This window comes from Eupeodes corollae, chromosome 3 (genome assembly GCF_945859685.1).
Source record: "Eupeodes corollae chromosome 3, idEupCoro1.1, whole genome shotgun sequence".
In the NCBI taxonomy this organism is placed as follows: Eukaryota; Metazoa; Arthropoda; class Insecta; order Diptera; family Syrphidae; genus Eupeodes; species Eupeodes corollae.
The window spans coordinates 53,896,306-53,921,028 of NC_079149.1; the positions used below are offsets into that span (position 1 = coordinate 53,896,306).

Sequence of the window (24,723 nt, forward strand, 5' to 3'; positions counted from 1 at the left end):
TTGGTAACTTATATTTCATATTCGATGAAATACTGAAAACGGATTATCTAATTAGGTGTTTTATCCTCAAGCATAATCTTAATGGTATTTTTAGCAGCTTTTTAAAGTTTAGCATGAACACTGTAGGTACACTGTATACAGTAAGCCCAGTGGGTATTTCAGACATTTTTAAGAGGGACTGTTGTTGTTTGGTTTATAAAAAGTTCGTTCTACTTACCTACGCCACCATAGCCACTTTACACTCAACACTCGTTCTCTAGTTGTTTTAAAGTTAAGGGAAAACTTAAATTAAAACTGAGTGTGATTAACGGTTTTTTGAGAATTGAAATTACAGATAATAATATTAGGATAGGAAGCATTGGGTCATAAGTCAAATTAGTTATTTAAAATTGTAATTAAAATGCTAATTTATGTGTTTTTCTTTTTTTTTCTTTTTTCTTTCTTGTTGGATATTTATTTTTGTTTCGTTAAAACAAATTTAAATATTCTTATGACTAAAGATGGTGAAAATTTGTTTGTCTTTTTAATGGAAGTATGAAATATACGAAGATCCTTAAATTGGAAGAACTAAGGAAAAAAAGTAATTTTTTTTCTAAACTTCTTAAAATAATAAACACCTTCCTATTTTATACAAATCTTTCTTGAGTAAGGTTATTGTTTGGGTTAATAAAGACAATGTTTTGTTTTGACACTCTATTTTACTTTGAGAAAAATCTGAATACATTTCGAAATAATTTGAAATAAAAGGCGACCCAAGTTTTGTTTAAAAAAAAGCGTGAATGATAAAAGATTAAGACACCAATGGAAACCTCTTTGTTTCTGGAGGTATTAAAAAGGATCAAGAATATGGTTTCGTAAGAAAATATCTCAGTAGAAGAACATAAATTTGTATATTAAATACATATGTACGTACATTTCTCAAATAAAATTGAAAAAAAAAACACCATTGATAAAATTTTCTAAGAACCGTCCCATTGGTGAAGGGTTTTTAATGTTTGTATTGTATTAATAGTATCTTTTTTAATTGTCTAAACGTGTGTCTCAAAATTCACATAGAATCTTTCTTTCTTAACTGTGTTCTTGCTTAGTCATTTTGAAAGGAGAAACTAAGTTATGCAAAATCGTATTAGTTTTTATTTGATACAATATCTAGTACAATGAAGAAAAGAGATAAATGTTAAATTTTAAACTTAAAAGATAAAATCTTAAACCACTATTTTCTAGTAAATACTCAAATTGTTGAAAGAAACCTTGAGAAATTCTGATTTTTAACAAAGAAGCTTAAAGAAATATTAATAACAATACCCGTGTTTTTAGGCATTATAAATAGTATAGTAGAAAATTCCCAAGAACACCCATCGGCAGTAGCCAGATTTTTGTGTTTAAAAATTGGTACAACTGAAAGAAGACCTGTCGGAATAATAATTAAAAAAACACAAATAGAAAAAAAGTTTTGTGAAAATCAAAAGTTAAAATTAACTTCAGCAAAAAAAATATAAAAAAATGGAAAATTTCAAGAAGAAATGGTAAGAAAACATCTGGAAATTGAGATTTGTAGCTTTGACATAAAATAAAAACTTCAAAAAGAAGGTTTCTTCGTAGACAACTACATTAACACGTGGTTTTGAAGCGAGCTTCAAGCTCGCCTCAATTCTCTATATACCTGAATCGAGTTGAAATGAGCTTGATTCGACTCGTTTCCGGTCGGGGATCGGATTCGAGTCAAAACCTGTGAAAAAACCTGAGTGGAGGAGTTGGTTTTACAGATAATGCATTATGGTATGTTTATTTGCATGTTTGTGTACTAAAAATATAGTTTTGTTTTAATCAAATTTAAAAAAAAATGCACATGGAGAAGATAGCATACTCTTATATGGTACTGAACTATTCAGTTCTTCATTGTTTAACATGAATCAAACTATCTCACTTGCACTTCATAAGAAACATCGAAACACCATTTGCATTTTAGAAAGTGCTGTCAAACTTAATAATTTTTAAATCTTCTTGTGCGGTGGAAACACCAAAAAGTTTTATTTAATCTAAACTGAGATAAACCTTTGGTGGAAACAAAACAAAACTTAATTATCTTTTCTATTTTTATCATTTTCATTAACAAAACTAAATAATACCAACAGTAACAGATTACAACTACTGAATACACTCATCGAGATACAAATGCTATATCAGCGTACCAACATTTGAGAACGAAATCACATAAGATCCATTCGAGACTCGTAAAAATGTCAAAATCCATCCATAGTAAGATTCTACTTTAACTTTTATCGGTAGTATTCATACTGCGGATATTGTTGTTGTTTTTCGAGCGAAATCCTACTATACTATTGTTAGATTTTCCAACAAAATTCGAAAGAATCTGTAAAAAAAAACGAATTTTTGTAGAGAGCTTCATTTTTACATTCTTAAGACTTCATACAAATTAATCTTTATTTTGTATTTGAAGTGGAGAAAATAAAATAGGGGTTAATACTTTTGGGAAAAGATGTCACCTACTTGAAAACAATGATTTTTTATCACATTGCTTAATAACTTCTAAAAATGTTCCTTTTTGCAAATTATTACAATTTTGTTCTTATTTATGTAATTTAAGTCTTGCAAAATTGGACCCCAAAAGAAAAAGAACCTTGCTATAATTGCATTTAATTTTATCCTTTTTTAGTTAGTATTAAAGTGACTTTAAACAATCATAAGGGATTATTAGTTCATTCATTCTTTTTTATTAGTTTCTTATGCTGAAGGTGAAGCAAATAGCTTTGCTTATATAAATATTTAAAAATGTGATACATGTACATGTATCAAAAATTGAATCGTTGTTTTCATTAGTTAAATACAAATTAACTAATGTGTGTTAATGATATGGCATGGGAACTAGTTGAAACAATAAAAGCTCCTAAAAAAAGAAAATAGAAAACGAATTTTAATGTAGGGAATGGATGTACATACGTACCTATGCATTATTTAAAAGCTCAGCACTAAAAATAAAAACAGCAATTAAATATCCTCCATTCAACGCTTTAAATTTTGGATCATTTTAAACAATGTGCCATTTGGTTTCATTGATCCAGAACAAATTAAATTATACCCATTCAGTCATCAAAAACAATACAATGAAATATTTATATTAATTGTTTTGGCCTCCTTTCTCAAAAAGGCTCTTATTTTGTATATAAACCCGAGACTACGTGAACTGAAGTCTAAATTTAACTTCTAGGTTATGAAACATGTTTAATTTATATTCTACTAAAATTCTAGTAAAATTTCACTTAAACCTATAAAACGAAGTTTCATTTAACAATGATTTAGTTTTCTTTTTCTTAGCGAAAAATTATAACTGCGTATTTTATAAAATTCATTTTTTATTTTAATTTAATAAAATTATGTTTCGTCATGTCATATTTATCACATTGCAAATATGTATGTTAAAAAATAAATAAATATCAAGCATTTAGTTATGTAATTAAAAAAATATTTCTTTTCCAGATAAATGAAAATTGTAATGTGGAAACACTGTTTTTATTGATATAATTGAATGTGATGGCAAACTTTACAAGACAAAATTTCACCTGGTGTAAAATAGAAAACTTATTTTTGGATCACTAAAATAGATCCAAATTAGGATTTTGATTTGTTGTTGTAACGCAAATAAATAGATGATCTGATCTGGATAGCGTTGAAAAAATAAGGCTCATGTTCAAATCACATGTATTTTTTACATTCAGTAGGAGTGTTGGAAAGTTTCTCATACAAAATATAATCAGGCATCCTAAGCCGATTTGAAAAACACACTTATAATGTCGTTCAACCGTGGATAATCAAAGAAGGTGTCTTTGATTATCCATTGAAATACTGTTAATTATATAAGGTATTTGATAATATTGTATGTTATAAACAATTTATTGTCCGGTCTGCCACATTTTATGGTTGCCAAAAATGTTGTGCAAACAAAAGAATAATTATATTTTTTGAAAGAATTAAGTTGTCCAGAATTCAAATCTCGCCTTAAGATTTTCACATCAGAATTTTAGAATATCCTATTTTAAAAATAATAAAGCCAATCAATTGGTAATTTGTGATTATTAATAAGATCATTTATGGGTCGTCATTTGACTCTCTGAAGTTTTAAAAAACCTTGAATGTAATTCCGTTATGTTTTTGACTAATTTGTTTAAGAGTTAATTTTTAGTGCTGATTCTGTTTCTAAACTCTGGTCTTAGCTATATGAGCTCAAACTAAGAGACACCAGTTTTTAACATTATTTATATAGAACTTGATGTTATAAAATTAAGAGAACGAATTGGTACCAAAATTGATTTTATACTGGTTTGTGTTTTTACTTGCGTCAGCCCAAACCTTAGGGTCCGTTGAGTTAAAACTTGGAAACTTAGGTTTTAGGTTAGGTTAGGAGCTTTTTTATATTTTTTTAAGACTAAAAATAACAGTAGTCCCTGTATAATTTTTTGGTCAAAAATCGAAAATCAAATACAAAAAAATATGTTTGTATTGCTCTAGAAGGACACTCCATAGAACCAATATTTTGTTTTAATTTTTTCTCAGGAACTCATAAAGCGATTTCAATACAAAACAAATTTAGATACAGACAATTTTTAAAGAGAATATTGAAGTAAGGAATTGTAGATTTGGACAATCATTACGAATTTTATTGAAAAAAAGAACTATTTTATACTTAAAAAGCCTTACATGGAATTGTAAAAGATTTTATTCCATAAACCTGACGTGATATATATATTTTGATATAAAGATTTTCGGCTAAAATGCTTTCGAAAACAACTATGTTCTTTATTACTTGCTTCTCGGGCTTCTTATTTATTTATTAACTTCCCAAAGGAAGTTATTGTAATAAGTCCGATTTGTCAAATTGAAAATTTTGACATTTCTCGACGTTTCAAGGTCCCTAGAGTCGAAATAACAGATTTTTAGAAAGATGTCTGTGCGTGCGTGTGTACGTACGTTTGTACGTCCGTACGTTCGCGACGTTTCTTTCGTCATCCGTAGCTCAAGAACCAGAAGAGATATCGACTTCAAATAAATTTTGTTATACAGATAATAAGGCAGAAAGATGCAGAAAGGGCTCTCAAGAAAATTGTGTGCCCGATTTTTTTTCCCTTGGTAGTTTGAAAAAAAGGTGAAAATTTTGGTTAACCCTAAATATCTTACGAACCAAAAACGCTAGAGACTTGAATTAAATTTTATATAATATATTGTAACGTGATACCAAACAGGTATATTTTTAAAAAAAATCAATATAACGTTTTTTTTTAAAAAATCAATAAAACTGAAAAAAAAATTGTCACCTCCAAAATTTTACGACTGAAATATGATTTCATCTCCAAAACAATTTTGTGCAACGAGGAAAACTGATTTTGACATCTGATAAAATTTTGAGAAAAATCTAATTGCCAGTTTTTTTATAAAAAATAAAAATCTAAAAAAAAACATTACTCATAGTTCGTAAAAATTAATTCGATTCAAATATCTTTTCAAAAACTTGAAATTTAGGCTTCAAGCTTATTTTATATTATAAGAAATATTGTTTTCAACATTTTGAAAAATGTAAAAAAAAATCGAATTGACGGTTTTTTACAAAAAATGAAAACCTAAAAAAAATTTTAAAAGTTGGTAAAAATTGATTTTCGACTCAAATATCTTTTCAAAACTTTGAGATATTGGCTTTAATTTAATTTTATCTTTCAAAAAATTCAGTTAAAGTTTGAAAAAAATCGAATTGACAGTTTTTTTTACAAAAAATAAAAACCTAAAAAAAAATGTATAAAAGTTGGTAAAAATTGCTTTTCGACTCAAATATCTCTTTAAAAATTTTAAATATTGGCTTCAAAGTAATTTTATCTCATAAAAAATATTGTTTTCAACATTTGGTAAAATTTTTAAAAAATCGAATTGACAGTTTTTTTTACAAAAAATAAAACTCTAAAAAAGAAACAATACTAAAACTTCGTAAAAATTTACTTTCGACTCAAATAGCTTTTCAAAACTTAAAAATATTGGCTTGAAACTTATTTTATTTCACAGAAAATATTGTTTTCGATATTCAGTAATTTTTATATAAAAATCCAACAGTCCGTTTTTTCACAAAAAATAAAATCTACAAAAAATAGTACGCAAATTTGGTAAAAATTGATACGAGTACATATAGACAAACTTTTAAGCAAGACAAATCGACAGACGGGATGGGAAGTTATCAGTGTGGGTCGCATCCCAGCCTCTTTTTTGGTAACCAATTTGTGACACAATACACAATTTGATTTTTACCTAATCTACTAATAGTTTACACTAAGCTCAAGACAAGGAATTCTCAAAACCTTTTCATTAGACCTTACTTAAAAGTTGTATGTTTTCTTTAAAATTTCCACATCAATTTTTAAGAGATCAATTAAAAACAAAACCAGCGTGAATTCATTTCAAATTAAACTTTGACGGTGTGATGCCACATTAAACAGACTTCACTGTAAAAATACAGTAACTCGTTCCAGTTTGATGCATGCTTTGACATTGATATTGATCTAATTTCTAAAAAAAGAGACTGGAAAATATTGTTTTTCTTTTTGTTATAAATTAAATACCTTTTGTTAATTTGTGTTTCCGTTAAAGTGTGATTGGTAATTTTATTTAATCGTTTTTGTTTAAAAAAAATGAAATCAGTGTTGTAACTTCTAGAACTCATTCCTCGCCCTGTTGTTGCTTAATTGATCTGCTCCAATAATTTTAAATGAACACAACACACTAAATTTTTATAGATTGGCCATTTTATTTTAAACGAAACGAATAGGAGTGTCAAAGTTAATTTCAAAAATAAAATTAAAATAATAAAATAAAATGACTCCGAAGAAAACAACAAAATTCCATTTTAAAATACAATTTGCTAAGAAAACACCTAAACGAAAGCTTTTCTTTTATGATGAAAATGCAAATGACATAGCCGAAGTAGATGAAGAAGAGCCTCCTCAAGAAGATTCCTATGAAAGTATCTCCTCCACCACCGCAGCGACCGCCTCCGCCACCGCCACCACTCCAACTCCCTCCACTTATTTGGAAGTAAATAATTCATCAATTACAATCATCAATGATGACAGTGGATGTTTTTCATCAGACACGAGTTGGAAATTTTCAGAAAATAGTTCAGAAAAGACAGCTGGCATCACATCAAAACGACAAAACGGTGGTGGCGTTACCCAAAGGACTGGCATCGATGGAAGCTTCTGGGATATAAATGATGACAGTAATCAAGAAGCCTTCATTGCAATTTATGTTAAGAAAAGTCTGGACGTTCGTGGCAGCAGCGATGGTAGTGATGATGGTGTAGCGTCTTCATCATCGCAGTGTGTTAGCGTTAATATTGAAAAGTATGAAGAACTGCCTCAAGAATTGTCTACTGTGTCAATCCAGGTGGGAGAAGACTTTTGCTTAAGAACTTTGGACTCGATGAGGGAAAACGGGAAGAAAAGAAAAAAAGGACCCCATGTTCATCAACGAAAGAATGAATGGAGGAAATTTAAGTCAAGACAATGAAGAGAGGAAGACATTATTTGTATTAATGAATTTCATATAATTTATTTAATAGATTACTGTTATACTCTTAGAAAAGCTCTAATAGTGCAGGGCACTGCTTTGACAATACAATTTGTATTTAATTAAATTTTAGGAAAAAAATAAATCTCGATGTTATAGTTAATTAAGTCGGTTAGAAAAGTTGTTGTTGTAGAAATTATATCTATAAATAAATTAAGACAAGGTAAATACCTTTCAATTGTAGTTGTTGGTATTAATTGAACTAAGGAAACTATAACAAGTTAAAGTTTCCTGGGAGAATATTTTTTGGTTTGAATTCAATTAAAATTATTACGAATAACGATATTGGTATATCATTTACATAACATCTTAACGAAACGACTGATTATCTCTAATTTATAAGTTTGTAGTTAGCAATACAAAATTGACCAAACGGCCTTCAATGCCCATCTATCTATTTTTCAAAAAAATTAATTTGAGGTGAAAAAATATTTCCTATCAGTTTTTTTGTTGCTTTTGCACAAACACTTGTTGGTTGATTTGAAAAAAATATATATAACTTGAAGTTCACAACAACATTTTCACGTGATAAATTAAGTTTTATTTCAATATCTTTCTATTTCATTATCTTAAGTTAACAACAAAATTGTGGAAAATTAATGAAATCATTTTCAAGTCAATAACTTCAATTACTCACTGACAGTTCAATTTTCTTTCAAAAAATTCTAAATGTAAAAAATAATATTTGATTTTCGTAAGTCCGTACGTTCGCGACGTTTTTTTCGTCGGCCATAGCTAAAGAACCAGAAGAGATATCGAATTCAAATAAATGTTGTTATACAGATAATAATACAGAAAGATGCAGAAAGGGCTCTCAAGAAAATTACGTGGGTAGTTTTTTTTACCATAGCAGTTTAAAAAAACGGTGAAAATGTTGGTTAATCTTAAATATCTGGCGAACCAAAAACGCTTGTATTAAAAAGTATTTTATATATTGTAATGTGATACCAAACTAGTACATTTTTGGAAAAGAATCCAATTAACTGATTTTTTATAAATCGAAAAAAAAAACTGAAAAAAAATTTGTCACCTCGAAAATTTTACGAATAAAAAATGATTTCATCTCCAAAACAAATTTGATAGTCTTTTTTTATAAAAACTGAAAACCTAAAAAAAAATTACTTAAAGCTGTTATAAATTGAATTTCGACTCAAATATCTTTTCAAAAACTAAAGATTATGGCTTCAAATTTAATTTATCTTATTAGAAATATTGTTTTATAACATTCGGAAAAATTTTGAGAACAATTTTATTTTTTACAAAAAATAAAAACGTAAGAGAAAAATTTATCAAAAGTTGGTAAAATTGATTTTCGACACAAACATCTTTTCAAAACTTTGAAATTATGGCTTCGAACAAATTTTAACTTATAAGAAGTATTGTATCCAAAATTCGGAAAAATTGAGAGAAAATCGAATTGACTTTTTTTTTACAAAAAATTAAAACATAATACTAAACCTTGATAAAAATTTACTTTTGACTCAAATATTGTCTTTATACCTTTTTTATTTCACAGAAAATATTGTTTTCGATATTCGGTAGTTTTTTTTAATCCAACAGTCCGTTTTTTACTAAAAAATAAAATCTACATAAAATAGTACGCAAATTAATTGCATTCATCCAATTTATAAAAACTTAAGAAATGATACTAAAATTAGAAAAAAATTGTTTTCGACTAAATATCTATTTAACAAAACTAGATTTTCAAACTTAACTATTTATTGGTTAAATTTTTTCAAAATAATTCAACTGACAAATGTTTTAACCCAATACGAAAAGCTTTGAAAGGCCTTTCTGAATCTTTCTATATTATTATCTGTAAAACAAAATAAATTTGAAGTCTTTATCTTTACTATTTTTTGAGATATATACTTAGGTATATGCACACAGATATCTCTCTTAAAATATTTGATTTTGATTGACCTTGAAACGCCAAGAAATGCCAAAGTTTTCAATTCGACACCTATTTACCTATTTATATTTTCATATACAAATTTTCAGTCAGTGAATATCCTTTTTGGTTATTTGAAACTTCCTAAATTTGGTACAAAGGACGGTTATATTAGATTTTATGTTTTTAATTGTTTGTAACTCCTCGAAAACGATTGGAAAGTTTTTTGCTGAGTAAATAGAACATAAAAACAAAATGTCTACATATTTGAAGAATCGGCTTGGTGCAGAACAGTATGATGTGTTATGTCCGGCAAAAATGCCTTCGAAGAGTTGGATGATGGAGAATTGTACTCCATATACAGGCTTGACAAGGTAAAAGTTCAGTTATTGATGGAAAACCTAAACACCTGAGAACGAATTACAAATCATATAGGCTAAGTTTTTAGCGGAATTACAAGTTCTTTTACTGTCGAAATTATGCTTTAGGCATTTTTTTATTGGTAAGTAAACTTTCTACTTAAACTGGATGTACAATTAATAAAATTAATCTTATAAGGGCAGGAATGGTCTAGTCTACAGTTGGGAATTTGAATTAATTGGTTTGTTCAAGTTTATTTCCTTTGTTTATGTTCACGAACTGTTTTAATATGTTCGAAGCCCCATTTTTTAATAAAAAGGAATTGGCAATTTTCTAGTTAGAAAAACAAAAAGAAAGTTTTTAAACTTTGGAGTCACTAGTAAATTGCTGAATACTTAAACTTTGTAAAATATTCGACATTTTAGGGAATTTATGGAAAGCAAATGCATCCAGTCAACTTATTTTTGCTTCATTAAAGCTTTATCAAAAACTGAAACGTATCGCATTTATTTTAAAAAATCTTGTCCTCAAAATATGAAAAGATTTTCAGAGATAGAGAATTATTATGACTTATGAACTACTGAACTGATAGATCAGTTTTAAAAATGTATATCTCTTTTACCAACTATCACTACTTAGGTGTGTGTTTAGGATAATGACAAGATGTCATATATATATAAGAATGTAAGATTTTGAATCGTTTAAAATGTTGCTTTATTTAATTTAAAAACTTGTTAAATTGATTATTTTTCGTCCAAAAAAATACTCCAAATTTTAATTGATTGCTTGATGGTGGATACCTGGAAAATGTTTAGAAAAATCGACTTTTTTCTTTAATAGAATTATCTGACGAAAAAGCATAAATATTACTTCATTTTATATCGAAATTCTTAAGTATCCTTCCTTCCTTCGTAAATTCTACTTAGGGACTGGCATGCTAGAGGTCTTGAGTTCAATGTGTCTGTGTCGCTAAATTTTGTTTCCAATTAGTAAGTCTCGTCAAGAAAAGTGCCGTTCAAATTTGGAATTAATACTTTACATCCCTGAAATGACTCGCACACAGGAATAGTTAATAGTTAAAAGTCACGAGGCTCTATAGTTCTCTATGGAGACCTAATTTATTGTTATTTTTATTTGTTAAATACAAAAGGACTAAAATGAATCAATATTTACCGTATTATTTTAAGATTAAAATGTTGAGCGTAGCCCCTGCTCCAAAATATCCATAGAGCTTAAGAGTAAACACAAACAAATACTAAATGTAAGTATTTTATATGAAATGACGTAATTATCTACGAGTTATACGTAGATAATATTTATGAAGATAGTTATATTTAAACTGTCTGCACAGTTGCAAATTTTTCACTTCCAAAGCTAATATGCTTCATTTTGAATGAAGTTGAGAGGGAAAGTTATCAATTCATAAAGCTGAGGTTTCACTAGCCTTGCATCTTTAATATTTTTGTTTGAAAAAAAAAACTTAAAACATATTTTCAAACTCATCTTAGATTAATCGCTTACATGATAATTGAATTAAAAACTTCACCATAACTGTGTATAAATGAGCGTATGATGGGGAGGTTAAAAAACAAAACTAAATAAATTTAAAAATTCATTTAAAAATCCCATTCAAGTTTCACCTGGATTTTTATAGATATGGTCGTTCATCGGCAGATAAATCCACCTTCAGCCGGAGTTATGTAGCATCCCGCATCCAGCAGCAGTTCCAGTTTATGTATGAGGATGCTGGAGACTCTATACGTTGGAGTGTTATTTCCTTTTAACAAAATTGCTTCTAAACAAATTGAGTTTCATCATTGCACTTTGAGAATTTATTCAATTAGATGCACGAACTATGATGCTCTATGGACCGTACACATCCCCAAGAGCACCATGCACTGCATAGGCACACATACATATAGAGCATTCAGCAGCACAGCGTTTACCAAGCTGCATATCTCTCCACTTGGTACGACCTAGTCTCTGGATCTGGATGCTGGATACTGGATCTGGACTTATGAGCAAAAATCTCCAACGGAGCTTGATACGGAATATTATTGTGTGGTCATCTGACTATATAGCATGCAGTAGCAATTCCAGTGAACTGCGGAAAGCTGGTCAATGGGCAATGGGCAGGCATTGGCACCAGATGTTGATGTTGATGCTGATGCGGCAGAAGCTGCTTTATCTTTATGATGATCCCTGTCCATATCTGTATGTACCTTCTTTCCCATAAAGTGAACTGAACTTATTTTGGAAGCAAACTCAGAACAAACTCTCTGCATGAGTACTTACTGCGTACGAGAAGAGCATGCATAGGATTGGAAATTGAGTCAAGTGAGCTGAAAATTAATCCTACACTATTATATTATGATAATGCAAATAATGACGGAATGTCTTGGACTTGGGTGCACTTTGGGGAGGGTATTCACATTCACTGCATTTGCATTGTATAACAACGACTGACGACCGACGACAACGAAGATGAGCGCAGCAATATGGATGACAACGACCCCCACTGTCAACTACCCTGCCCCAACCCCCTTTTACAGCCGCATTTCTACCCGCTGACATAGTCTGAATTCTTGCGTATATATAGTTCCCACCGAAGCTATAATACAACGACGACGATATGATGTAGTCGTGTACAACTGACTAGCTGCTATAATGAAATTACTCCAAATATTCCTACATACATATGTATTTACGGGTGTAAATGCGCTAGGGGATGGGGGATGATGATGTGTACTAGTGCGTGATATGAATCCGCACTATCGACATCGCAGTGGCTAGTTTTGATTGCTTCTAGGTTGCCGACCGATGAATTCTAATTCCATTATGTGTCAATGGTAATTTTGGCCCCAAAAGCCTCATATCGTTAAGGTGTTGACAATCAGTATCGGAATTTGTGGCCCCACAAGATTTAGCTATACCTATAGTTTTATAACTATTTATACAATTTATATACAATTCGAGTACACTGTGTCCATAGGTAGTTCTTGGCCTAGTCGGCCTGGCACACAAGTTATAGAGATAAGGCTTTAAGTTAGTATAGTTTATATAGGGGTTTAAATCCGGACTTAATAAAGCTTTGTTTACGATGTTCTAATAGTTGTTGCATGTACACTTAATTATACGAATGTAGAGTAATAGTTAATTTATAGGCAGTAAGTAAGGCTAACTCGTCTTCTATTATCCTATTGATTCAAAATATCGGAAGGAAAAGGACAATAATTGCGTTTATGTAAAGTGGTGTTTATTGAATAAAATATAAAAGTGTGAGATTTTTGATCACCCTAAAAATAAAATATTCTATTAAATTTAATTGCGTGAGAATGGTGATACATTTGTCATATGTCAATAGTTGCGAGGTCAAATAAAATACGGAATGATAATGAAATGTATTTGTCAGTAAATTTTGGTACGATATCACCGTTTTGCACCGTTTTTTTCATGATTTACAACATTAAATAGCGACACATTCCAATCTTTATATCTATAAATACATTTTATTTTGAAAAATAAAAATTTGTCAGTTAGAAAAACTCACACATTTTTAAAAATAAGCCGTGTTTTTTGGCATTTTATAAATAGTATAGTACAAAATTACCAAGAAAACCCATCGGCAGTAGCAGGATTTTATATTTAAAAATTGGTACAACTGAAAGAAGATCTGTCAGAATAATAATAAAAAAAAACACAAATAAAAGAAAGTTTTGTGAAAATCAAAAGTTAAAACTAACTAAAACGAATAAAATGGACAATTTTAAGAAGAAATTGTAGAAAACATCTGGAAATTGAGATTCTATAAAAAAAAAGTTCATTTGACACCGAATTTGACATAAAATAAAAACTTCAAGAAGAGGATTTGTTCGTAGACTACTACATTAACATGTGGTGTTGAAGCAAGCTTGAAGCTCGCCTCAAATCGAGTTGAAATGAACTTGATTCGACTCGATTCTGGTCGGGGATCTAAGTCGAGTCAAAATTTGTGAAATAAAACCTGTATGGAGGAGTTGGTTTTTTATTAATGCATTATGGTCTGTTTATTTGCATGTTTGTGTACAAAAAATATTGTTTTGTTTTAATTAAATTCGCACGACCTCGTCTGTGGCATTGTACACCTTGCTCTACCTTACACTTCTTGACATATTTAGCAAACAAATAGCTGCAGGCTTTGCTATTCGCCTCAATACTTAGTCGCAGTGGACTAACAACAACATTGGCCACTCAGTAATTCTAAGGTACTTAGAATCAATTTCAAAGCACACAGACTACACCATCCCCCAACTACAATTCGACAGAAATTTCCAGATTTCTATACCTACCAGATCTTTTTGGGAGGATAGGACATTCTTGGAGGATGAGTCAATCCATTTTTACACAGATGGGTCAAAAACCAAAGAAGGGGTTGGTGGAGGTGTGTACTCTGAACGACTGAAATTAAGTCTCTCATTCCGCCTTCCCAATCATTGTAGCGTGTTCCAGGCGGAACTTTTGGCGATTAAGGAAGTCTTGTCTTGGCTCAAAAAAAACGTGATATCAACATCTGATATCCTTATTTTCTCTGACAGCCAGGCCGCTATCAAATCTCTGGACTGTGTCTCTACAAACTCTATAACAGTCCATAACTGTCGATCATCTCTAATGGAGATGGCGCAACAGTTTAATATTCACCTTTGGTGGGTGCCGGGCCATAGAGACATTCCAGGTAACTGTAAAGCAGATGAACTCGCTAGGAACGGTACAGTACAGCCCATCCTACCACGTTTGGCAAGTACTGGCATACCAATCGCTACTTGTAAACTGCTGCTAATGCAAGACGCTGTGAGGAGGGCAGGCACCAGGTGGAACAACATCATTATGTGTCAAGCCACAAAAAACATCTGGCCAACACTGGATTTGAAACGTTCAAGGTGCTTGCTCTCTCTTAGCAGATCGCATACAAGCTCGATAATAGGTGTCATAACCGGACACTGTCTAATAGGAAAGCACGCCACGAGACTAGGCGTATTCTCAAATGACTTTTGCAGAAGCTGTATGGACGAGGAAGAAACGGTTCTTCATTTTCTCTGCACATGCCCTGCTCTAGGTCGAAAACGCAAGAATTACCTAGGAGAATTCTTCTTTAACGATCTAAAGCATATCGGTATAGTAAGCCTCTCACATTTCGTAAGGACCTAACCTAACCTTTAATCAAATTAAAAAAAAAATGCAAATGGAGTATTTAGTATATACTTATATGGTGCTGAACTATTCAGTTCTTATTTGTTTAAGACGAATCAAACTATCTCTCTTCCACTTCATAAGAAACATCGAAACACCATTTGTATTTTAGAAAGTGCTGTTAAAATTTATCATTTTTAAATCTTCTTATGCTGTGAAAACACCAAAAATATTTAGTTAAACTGAGATAAACCTTTGGTGGAAACATAGCAAAATTAATTATCTTTTCTATTGTTTTCCAGTTAGTCCATTTTCATTAACAAAACTAAATAATATCAACAGTAACAGATTGATTTTTTTTTCGCCAATGGAAAACACATGATTCCAAATGTACTACTACTCAACGAACACAACCATCGAGATACAATTGAAATATCAATCGTACCAACATTTAAGAACGAAATCACATAAGATCCATTCTGGTTCAGGTTCTACAAATGGCATTTAAGAATACGCCTAACGTGCTTTTCTATTAGACAGTGCCCTGTTATGAAATTTATTATCCAGCTTATATGCCATCAAACCTTGAGCGCTTTTAAATCTACTGTGAGCAAGATGTGTTTCGTGGTTATGTTATTCCACTTGACATTTGCTTTCTTCATAGCGTATTGCCTTAGCAATAGTTTACATCTGTGTTACAATTTCCTGGGATGTCTCTATGACCCGGCACCTAGCAATGGTGAATGGATTGTTATAGAGTTTGTAAAGACAGACTCCAGAGATAGCGCTCGGACTATATATGTGAGAAAATTCCGATATCAGATGTTGATATCACGTTTTCATTAAACCAGGACAAGACTTCTTTTATCGCCAAGAGTTCCGCATGAAGCACTCTACAATGATTAAGAAGGCTGAATGAGGGACTCGTTCAGAGAACACAACTCCACCAACCCCTTCATTAACAATTTCGACTCGAATATATTGCCAAATATTTAAAATATTGGCTTTAAACTAATTGCATCTTATACCAAATTTGTTGGTTAACGTTAAATAGTTTTTTAATAAAAATCAAACAGTAATTTTTTTAGAAATATTAAAATCTCAAAAAAGTAAAACACAAAATTGGTTTTTTTTTTTAGATTCTCGATATCATGTGAATAAATGAAGGTATGGACTTCAAGATTATTTCATTTCATGCACAATTTTGTTGTTAACATAAAAATACTACTGAAATTGCTAACAATTGGTTTTTGACTAAAAATCTCTGTAACAAAAACCAATATTGAAATGAAACTTATTCCATTTTATGCATAATGTTGTTGCTAAAATTTAGTTAATTTTTTAAGAAAAATTCAGCTAACATCTTTTTTTAAAAACCACGAAAACCAATAAAAACTACAAGAAACTGATAAGAAAAGGTTTTTTGACTCAAGTTTTAAGAAATATATTGATTTAAAATTTGTTCATCGCACACGACATGTTGTTTTCAATATTTTGTTAAACTTTTAAAACACCTTGTAAAATAAAGTAATAAATAGAATGTGTTGAGTATATTTCTTTTAAAACAATAACAATAAGAATTTTACTTACTGACTACTCAAGAATATTCCACATACGCCACAGTGTACATTTAATTACATTTTGTATGAAATAAAATTATTCTGATTTGCTTTCTAACAATTATTTACTAATTTCATAATTCGAAAAAAAACAAAGACCAATATTTCATTCAGTTTTCACGAAATTCAAAGCCATTAAAATGTTTAAGAACCATTTGTGCATAAAAGTTTGTAATTTAAAATTATTATATGTTGAATTTTGAGTAAGCCAACCAGAAAGAAAATTCATAAACATACCAAAACAAATCTCAGAATACTTTAAAAAATATACTAAAAAATATTGAAGACCTAAAACTTTTTAATTGTTAAAGTTGATAAGAAACTTTTGTAGATGTTTTTTGTGGAAACAAAAAAAACTATGTATCTTTTTAAGGAATAATTGTTTTTCTTGATAATTGTGAAACATTATTTTGTTATGTTTGTTCTTTATGTCGGACATCTATCCACTTCTAAGAATTTCCGTGTTAGTTTTTAATTGAAGCTTGACCCACATTTTTGTCGCTTAAAACGAAATTGGTAACAGTCTTAAAATTTAGATTTTTTAAGCCGATTGTTTTGGTGAAAATAAAACTTTGTAATCCTTTATATAAAACTTAAGATCCCTAAAAAAATCAATGCTCTATCTGACTGTCTTTAAATTCTACAGCATAACAAATTGTTGTATACTGTTCCCAGCTCCACATTTTGATGATGTTGACTTGAATAGGCATCATTTCGGCTGAAGCCTGCACACCCTGACATTTCATAACTTTTATTTTGGGAATTGCCCAGAACCAGCTCAAACCTAATGTTTATATCGTTTTTCCAATTATTATAAATAGACATTCTATATATATTTTCGAATAGCTCTAAAGCATATTCTTATACGAAAATTGATTGCTAGGAACTTCTAAAGCTATATTTCTTCAAAAGACAAAAAATCCCATTTCGATAGAAAAAACTTAATGAAAAAGAAGGTGCATAAAAATTCCTTAATAAATTTCTCAAGGTCCATATACTCGTATGTATGTGTGTATATAGCTTCTTTTGAAACGAAACAAAGTTCGTTATAATTTATTAAATGTCAAAGGTCCCCACCAATTACTTAATCAAAACCAACGACCGACGCACGACGACAATGTACACCGATGCGGTTGTTTGTGGCGCTATCTTTGTCGTTGTCGTCGCCTAATTTCATAAGACAACAATACCTTTGTAGGTAGGTACATACAAATAAGTATGTATAAAAATAATCATAATAACAAGAAAACGGTGTATAAGTATATAGAAGAACGCAACGTAATCGATAGGACCTCTCTTTTATGGCTGGAAGGAGCGCCGCCAAGGATATCTTAATTGCGAGTCGTGAGTTTTCTGTTGGCATGTCTGCATTTCGTTAATGGAAAATACCTAAACATGCAAGCTGGTATATGTATCTGTTGAAAGGATTCTCGTGTTTCAAAACACACGATTTAGTCTTTTAGAAGTCGCTGCGCTGTTCTTTGAGTTACTATACACCCCAGAAGAAACATAGGTAACTAGGTACCTATACGCTAGCTCTTGATATTTGGTTATCTAACGTGATTGATTACGAGGTTAATTAAGCCAATATTCTACGAAAGTGATCACGTACCTGAAGGAACAAAAACAGAACATCAAAAAAAAAGCGAAATATAAATTTCACAACGCGTACGGATGCAATTAGTCCTCACATCAAGCTTCAAGCCTTGCGGATATAAAACATACTTCTATAAATGTGTACATAGTAGGTTTACATCAGAATTTCAGAACCAATTAATATTGTGTCAACAGAGGAATTTTGTTTGAAAAATAATTTGTTTTAAAACTTTTTTTTCTCAGCAATCTTATGTACGTACCGACATCAGGTACATTTTTGGTAGACATAGAACGTAGACCCATAAAAAAAATTAAATAAATGGCTTTTGGTCTGAGAAGTACAAACAGAAACATATCCTTTAATTTGTGAATGTGTTTTATTCATTCAAAATGACGAAAGCATAATATTTTCCAACGCCATCATCGCCATCTAAAGGCACAACTTTTTAAGCTAAGAGATACAAATGGTGGTGTTAAAACAAAACAGGGAACATACCGACTTATATGAATATATGGTTTGCGGTAATGGCTTTATAGCGTCGAGTCGTCTCGTTGTTATCTGGTGAGTTTGTTACGGCTTATGCTATATTTTCTATTACTTTTATGTATGAGAATATAATTTTTACGTGCATTGGAGATCAACGGAAAACTTTTTGTTTGTTGAAATACAAATTTATTTCAAAAACGATAAACTAGGGTTGTTAATTAAAATTGAACTAATTTTCCCGATTCAAAAATTCTTCAACGAATAAAATGTAGAAATAGCCCATAATTATCACATAACCTTAAAATTCACAAAACGTTGCAAATTTTAAAGTGTGCACAGCCTTAACCACAAAAAACGACCGTATTTTTAAGTAAGAGCCAATTTAAGAAACGATTCAAAAACAATACGCAACGTTATAACTGGAAAAAGAAGCCTGAAGGTGAAAATTACCTCATAAGTGTATCTTTTTTGAATAACACGAAAATTGTGGGACAACTCGTATAATCAAATAGGCGAGTACTACAATGGATCTCCCATAAAACTTATCTGAATATCTAGCTTTAAAGTTTAAAAAAATCTTCCACTAAAAATTGATTTCTGACTCAAAATTCTTCGGAAAAGTGAAAGACTCTAAACTTTTTACATGTTGTAAAGATAAATCCAATTGACAGTTGTTTTTAAATAAATAAAAACTTTCAAAAAAAAAAACTACTAAATGGATGCTGGGATCGGACACGCACTGATAACTTCCCATTCGTCGATATTTCTAAAAGCCATTTATAGCTATCTTACTTACTTACTTACTTAAGGTGGCGCTACAGTCCGGGGCGGACCTGGGCCTCAACCAATAAGCTATCATTGGTTTTTATTATGGTGACCAATCATGGGATTTTTTTTGACAGGTTTATTATAGCTTTCATTGATACTTCTTGTCATTGGAAACAAATTCCTGATGCGAATGTAGCATTTCCCGATTGGAATAAAGCATTTGGGGTTAGAGTTGATCATTCAAAGGAAAACTGACAGGTAGAAATGCAAAGAAAATGGAACGCTTTCAGTGCAATGACTATGTACCGAGATATGGAATAACCAACCATTGAAATCGATAGCATCATTGAAAAATTAACAGCGAACCAAGAAAAAGTTCTGCCTTGAAAAGTGTATTTTTTGAGTAGAACACATCTTTAACACAACAAATTTGATTCTCTTGGTTGCTTTGAAATCTCGAACCAACATTTTTAATGATCAATACTAGCTATAACTGACCCCTTAGATATAAAAAAGTTTGAAGTCAATATCTTTCTTTGTTCTTAAGACACTTTAGCCGAAAACTATTGTCTTTCGGTTCTTAGCTGTTATTGAAGGTTTTCGTTTTTTTTTAAGTTTTTAATTGCATTTAATCGGTAATTGGATTTTTCTAAAAAAAATGTACAAAATATTAAAAACAATGGCTCAAAATTTTATAGAAGGTATTTTTAACGGTTAAATAATTTAGTAGTTTTTGCTTAATTGCTTAATATTTAGAAACTTACTAAGGGACTACAAAATTTTAAACCTTTGGTGACTAGTAAATTGCTTATTATTTTTTATAAAAAAGCAGCATTCAAACATGTCTTAAAAGTGACAGTTCGCGAAAATAAACAGAGCAACTACGCTTAACCGGACCAATTAATTGGATTTCCCAACTTTTTACTTTACCATCTCATCCACTACTCTTATAAGAATAATTTCGCAGATGTCATATGGGTTTAGCAAATTGCTAAACGTTAAGGTAGCGATTTAGTGATCTTAACTTAAGCAACTTATTGAAAGATAGTAAGATGTTAAAATCGTTAAAAATTGGATAAATTAACTTTTTAGCCTAAATAAATGGGCCTCAAATACCTTGTCCAAAATTACTTATTAAATTTAATTGATTTAGTTTATATTTAGTAAAATTTTAAGAACTACATATCTAATTGACAGCTTTTTTAAAACAAATGAAAAACTCTACCTAAAAAAAGAGGTGGAAATGCGACCCACACTGATATTTTCATATTAACTTCCATAGGAAGGTATTGTAATAGGTCCGGTTTGTCGGATTGAAAATTTTGACATTTCCCGACGTTTCAATTTGAAGGTCCTAGAGTCGAAATAAAAATTTTTTAGAGAGATGTCTGTGCGTACGTGTGTAACTACGTTGGTTCGTCCGTAGTGTCGCGTCGTTTTTTCGTCGTCTATAGCTCAAGAACCAGTAGAAATATCCATATCAAATACATTTTATTATATAGTTAATAATGCTATAAGGACTCTCCAAAAAATTGCGTCGGTGGCTTTTTTACAATAGCAATTTAAAAAAAGGTGAACATTTCAAAAAATATCTCACGAAACAACAAAAACAAATTTATATTGTAACGTGATACCAAACAAGTATATATTTTTGGAAAAAAATTCAAAATAACTGTTTTTTTATATTGAAAAAACTGAAAAAAAATATTTTTCACCTCAAAAATTTTACGAACAAAATATGATTTTATCTCCAAAATGATTGCATGGGACGAAGAATAACCTTTATAAAATCTGGTAAAATTTTGAGAAAAATCGAACTGACAGATTAAAAAAAAAACAATACTAAAAGTTGGTAAAAATTGTTTTCGACTCAAATATGTTTTCAAAACTTTGAGATTATGGCTTCAAACTAATTTTGTTTCACAGAAAATATTGTTTTTGACATTCAGTAAATTCTTTATAAAAATCTAACAGTCCATTTTTTGATAAAGAAAATAAAATCTACAAAACATAGTACGCAAATTTGGTAAAAATTGATGTTCGGTTCTCGTTATCTCGTGAACAATAGAAGAGATCGACTTCAAATTAATTTTCTTCAAACACACAAACCTACAAACTTTTAAGCAAGACAAATCGACAGACGGGATGAGAAGTTATCAGTGTAGATCGCATTCCAGCCTCTTTTCTAGGATTCGAATTCGAATCAACCTAACCGTAAGAAATATGAAAAATAAAAATCTGTTTCAATCATACATATGTAAATTATTATTGATGCTGTTTATTTATAAAGAAATGATTATATTTAGAAAAAGCCCAAAAATAAAACAATTTTACTGATAATGTCAGTTAGACCTACCTACCTACTCAATACTCACATACACACCGCCCTGGCCTACAATCTATAGATTCTAAAACCATAACTAATTTTCCCATTTTATAACTAGTGGGTATACCTAAGTATAATCTCATTTACAATTTTTATTTGACCTGTTTATTTATCTAAATAGACATAGTAAGGTATACCAACCTATTTGTGCCAAAATAACAGATAAGCTCATTTAACAAAGCCCTAATTTCATTCAATTACTTTACAAACAATCCAAGATAATCCTTATCTATATAAAAGTATATAACAAAAGATACCTATACCTACCCAAACAAAACAAAACAAAAATAAAGACCAAACATATACTGAACCTGATAGCACTATATGAAGGCCTATCTATATAAATATTCATCTCAGCACCCACCTTAAAAATTCATTCACCTTACAGAAACAACTTAAAAAATAAGAACAACAACAAAAGAAGGATAGACATCATAATTGTTGGTATATATGTACATCTGTACACATAATAACCTCTGAGTCATTCCAGTCTCGCAGACTTAAATAAACTTGAAATAGTGAGTAAAAAAAAATATCTGACCCGCTGCCCTTACATTGCTCATAACTTCATAAGTCATAACCTCCCTACCTACCACCTATAGCAATCAAAATGTATATAGATACAAAATTTCACGCATACCTTACTCAATTTAAATTAATAACAAAACAACTTTATAGTCATCGTTTTTGTTGTATTTGATAGTGGGGGTGTTTTTTTTTGTTTTTTGTGTCGTCACACAACACGCAAAAATGTCTGATCCTATATCTCATGTTATTTTTATATATTCAAAAAAATAGTAATAAAACTGACTGCAAACGAAACAATGCCCTGAGAATGACCAACTTTCAAAATTAACTTCCATGTTAATTAATTAATTTGTCGCACTTAACATATTCGCCAAACAAACCAAACACAAAAATAAAATTCAACAATTTATCTGTTTTTTTTTATAAATATAAAATATAGTACTATTTATATGAATATAGAAAAATATAATACAAAAATAATATATATCAGCACTTACATCATTCGGTACAGCATTCGAAATATTTCATCCAACGGATGTGTATGAGGAAGCAAAACAAAATTAATACAAAAAAAAAACAACGAAATATATGAAAAATTGTTGGTAATCCACAAAATGAGTTCGGGGTTGAAGAGCTACATATATGGCAATAGCTTTAACTAGTCGTTGCAGAAGCAACACAGCAGCGCCCTCTACACACCCTCTTTTGTCGAACAAGAGGGTTGTTGTAGCTCGATAATATTTTTGTTGGTTCGTTGCTTTTGCGTTTGCTATTGCTTTTGGTTTTGCCTTTGCCTTTGCCTATGCTTGACGAGCCAAGCGTTGTGTAGGGCCACCGAATGTATCTACGTGTGATGTTGTACTTTTTGCAGCCTTCCTTCTCTCAGAGTGTAGTGTTTGCACTTTATTTTATATATTTATTTTTTGTATTCTTTTTTCTTTTTGTTGTATTTCCCCTTTCTCTGCTTTACTAGACCTAGACCACCACCCTTGTTTCACCACTAAAAGGATCTCTTACTTCACACACACACACAATCACATAAACACAAACACTTATACACTTTTACACATTTTTTTTGGGTTGGTTGGGGGTGTAAAATCAGGCTTTATGAAAGGACGCAAGAAGAAAATAGAAAAACTGCACCACACAACAAAACAACAACAAAAATATACACCAGCAGGTTGGTATTTTATGCAAAAGGCATAAATAAGATATTCAATTTATTTCACTTTGAGATACAAAATGGTAAAATGTATAGATATAAATATACAATCCTTTAGATGTATGGTAAAACTTTCAAACAAAAAAAAAGAAATCTAACACAAATCGATTTTGGTTTGTAGGATTACTCTTCTACCCGAAGAAGTTAAGGATCTGCTCCTTTTTAACTTATAAGGATATATAGGTATCTGTGTTAAGAGATTGATTCGCGACCACAACTTCTTCCATCTCTTCGAATTCGAATATCGTCAACAAAAACCAACGCAAAACTCAATTATCGAGCAGAAATAAAATAAAAAGCAAACAAAAATTATTTCAAGGGAGGAACTTTTTTCTTGTTCATTTGTTTTTTTTTTCTTTCTTGGTTTTTTCTTCTCTCCTTGAGAAAGTCCTTATTGATGTGATGGACGAATTTTAATCACACTCACTGTATAGGAGGGTTAACTGAAAGATATTTTAATTAATTAATTTTGTTTGTCAATCGAATTTGTTTTGCTTTTTTGTTGAAATGGAAATTCTAGCGGACGTTAATCGTTCTATCTGCGGACACAAAAGAGGGCTTCACTCAAAAACAATATCAATGTAGATAGGTATAAATCGAAACGCACTTTATCGCGACACTCGGTAGACTGAAGATACTGAAGAAAAACTGAGACTGCGACTGGAATTTTGAGTGCGTGTTGTGAAATAATTCAGTGAAAAGTTTATTTTTCTCTGTGCGCCTAACCCGCACCCAAATACGGAGAACACTCACCGAACTGCTGCTGTTGCTGTATGTAAAACAAAAAACTATCTACGAACGACTCTCGCTCTCTGGTCACAATAAATGCGGAAAGCTTTCCACCCCCATAACAAAAACGCATAGGGTGTTTTGCGCATGTGCTCATATTTTCTTTTTTTTTATTAGTATGTTTTATTTCTTTGTGTAAGTGAGAGAAACGTGTGAATTGACTGCTGCTACTGCCACTGCTGGTTCTGCTGCACAAAAATAAAAAAATAAATTTCGAATTGGGGATGGGGATGAAAATTTACCCTTGGGTGCATAAACAAAGTCCAATTCACGTAAATTGGCAACTCT

At 30.6% G+C, this 24,723-nt stretch overlaps 1 protein-coding gene across 4 annotated transcripts in view; it reads right to left on the bottom strand.

Annotated features, from left to right (window-relative positions):
- The window catches only part of LOC129952103 (kazrin), a 239,541-nt gene extending 215,122 nt beyond the window's left edge, over positions 1–24,419 (bottom strand). For all 4 annotated transcript variants that reach the window (XM_056064536.1, XM_056064535.1, XM_056064538.1 and 1 more), the window contains exon 1: positions 22,922–24,419. The gene's annotated coding sequence lies outside the window, so the exon portion shown is untranslated. The remainder of the gene's footprint in view (positions 1–22,921) is intronic.
- Between the last annotated feature and the right edge of the window lie 304 nt (positions 24,420–24,723).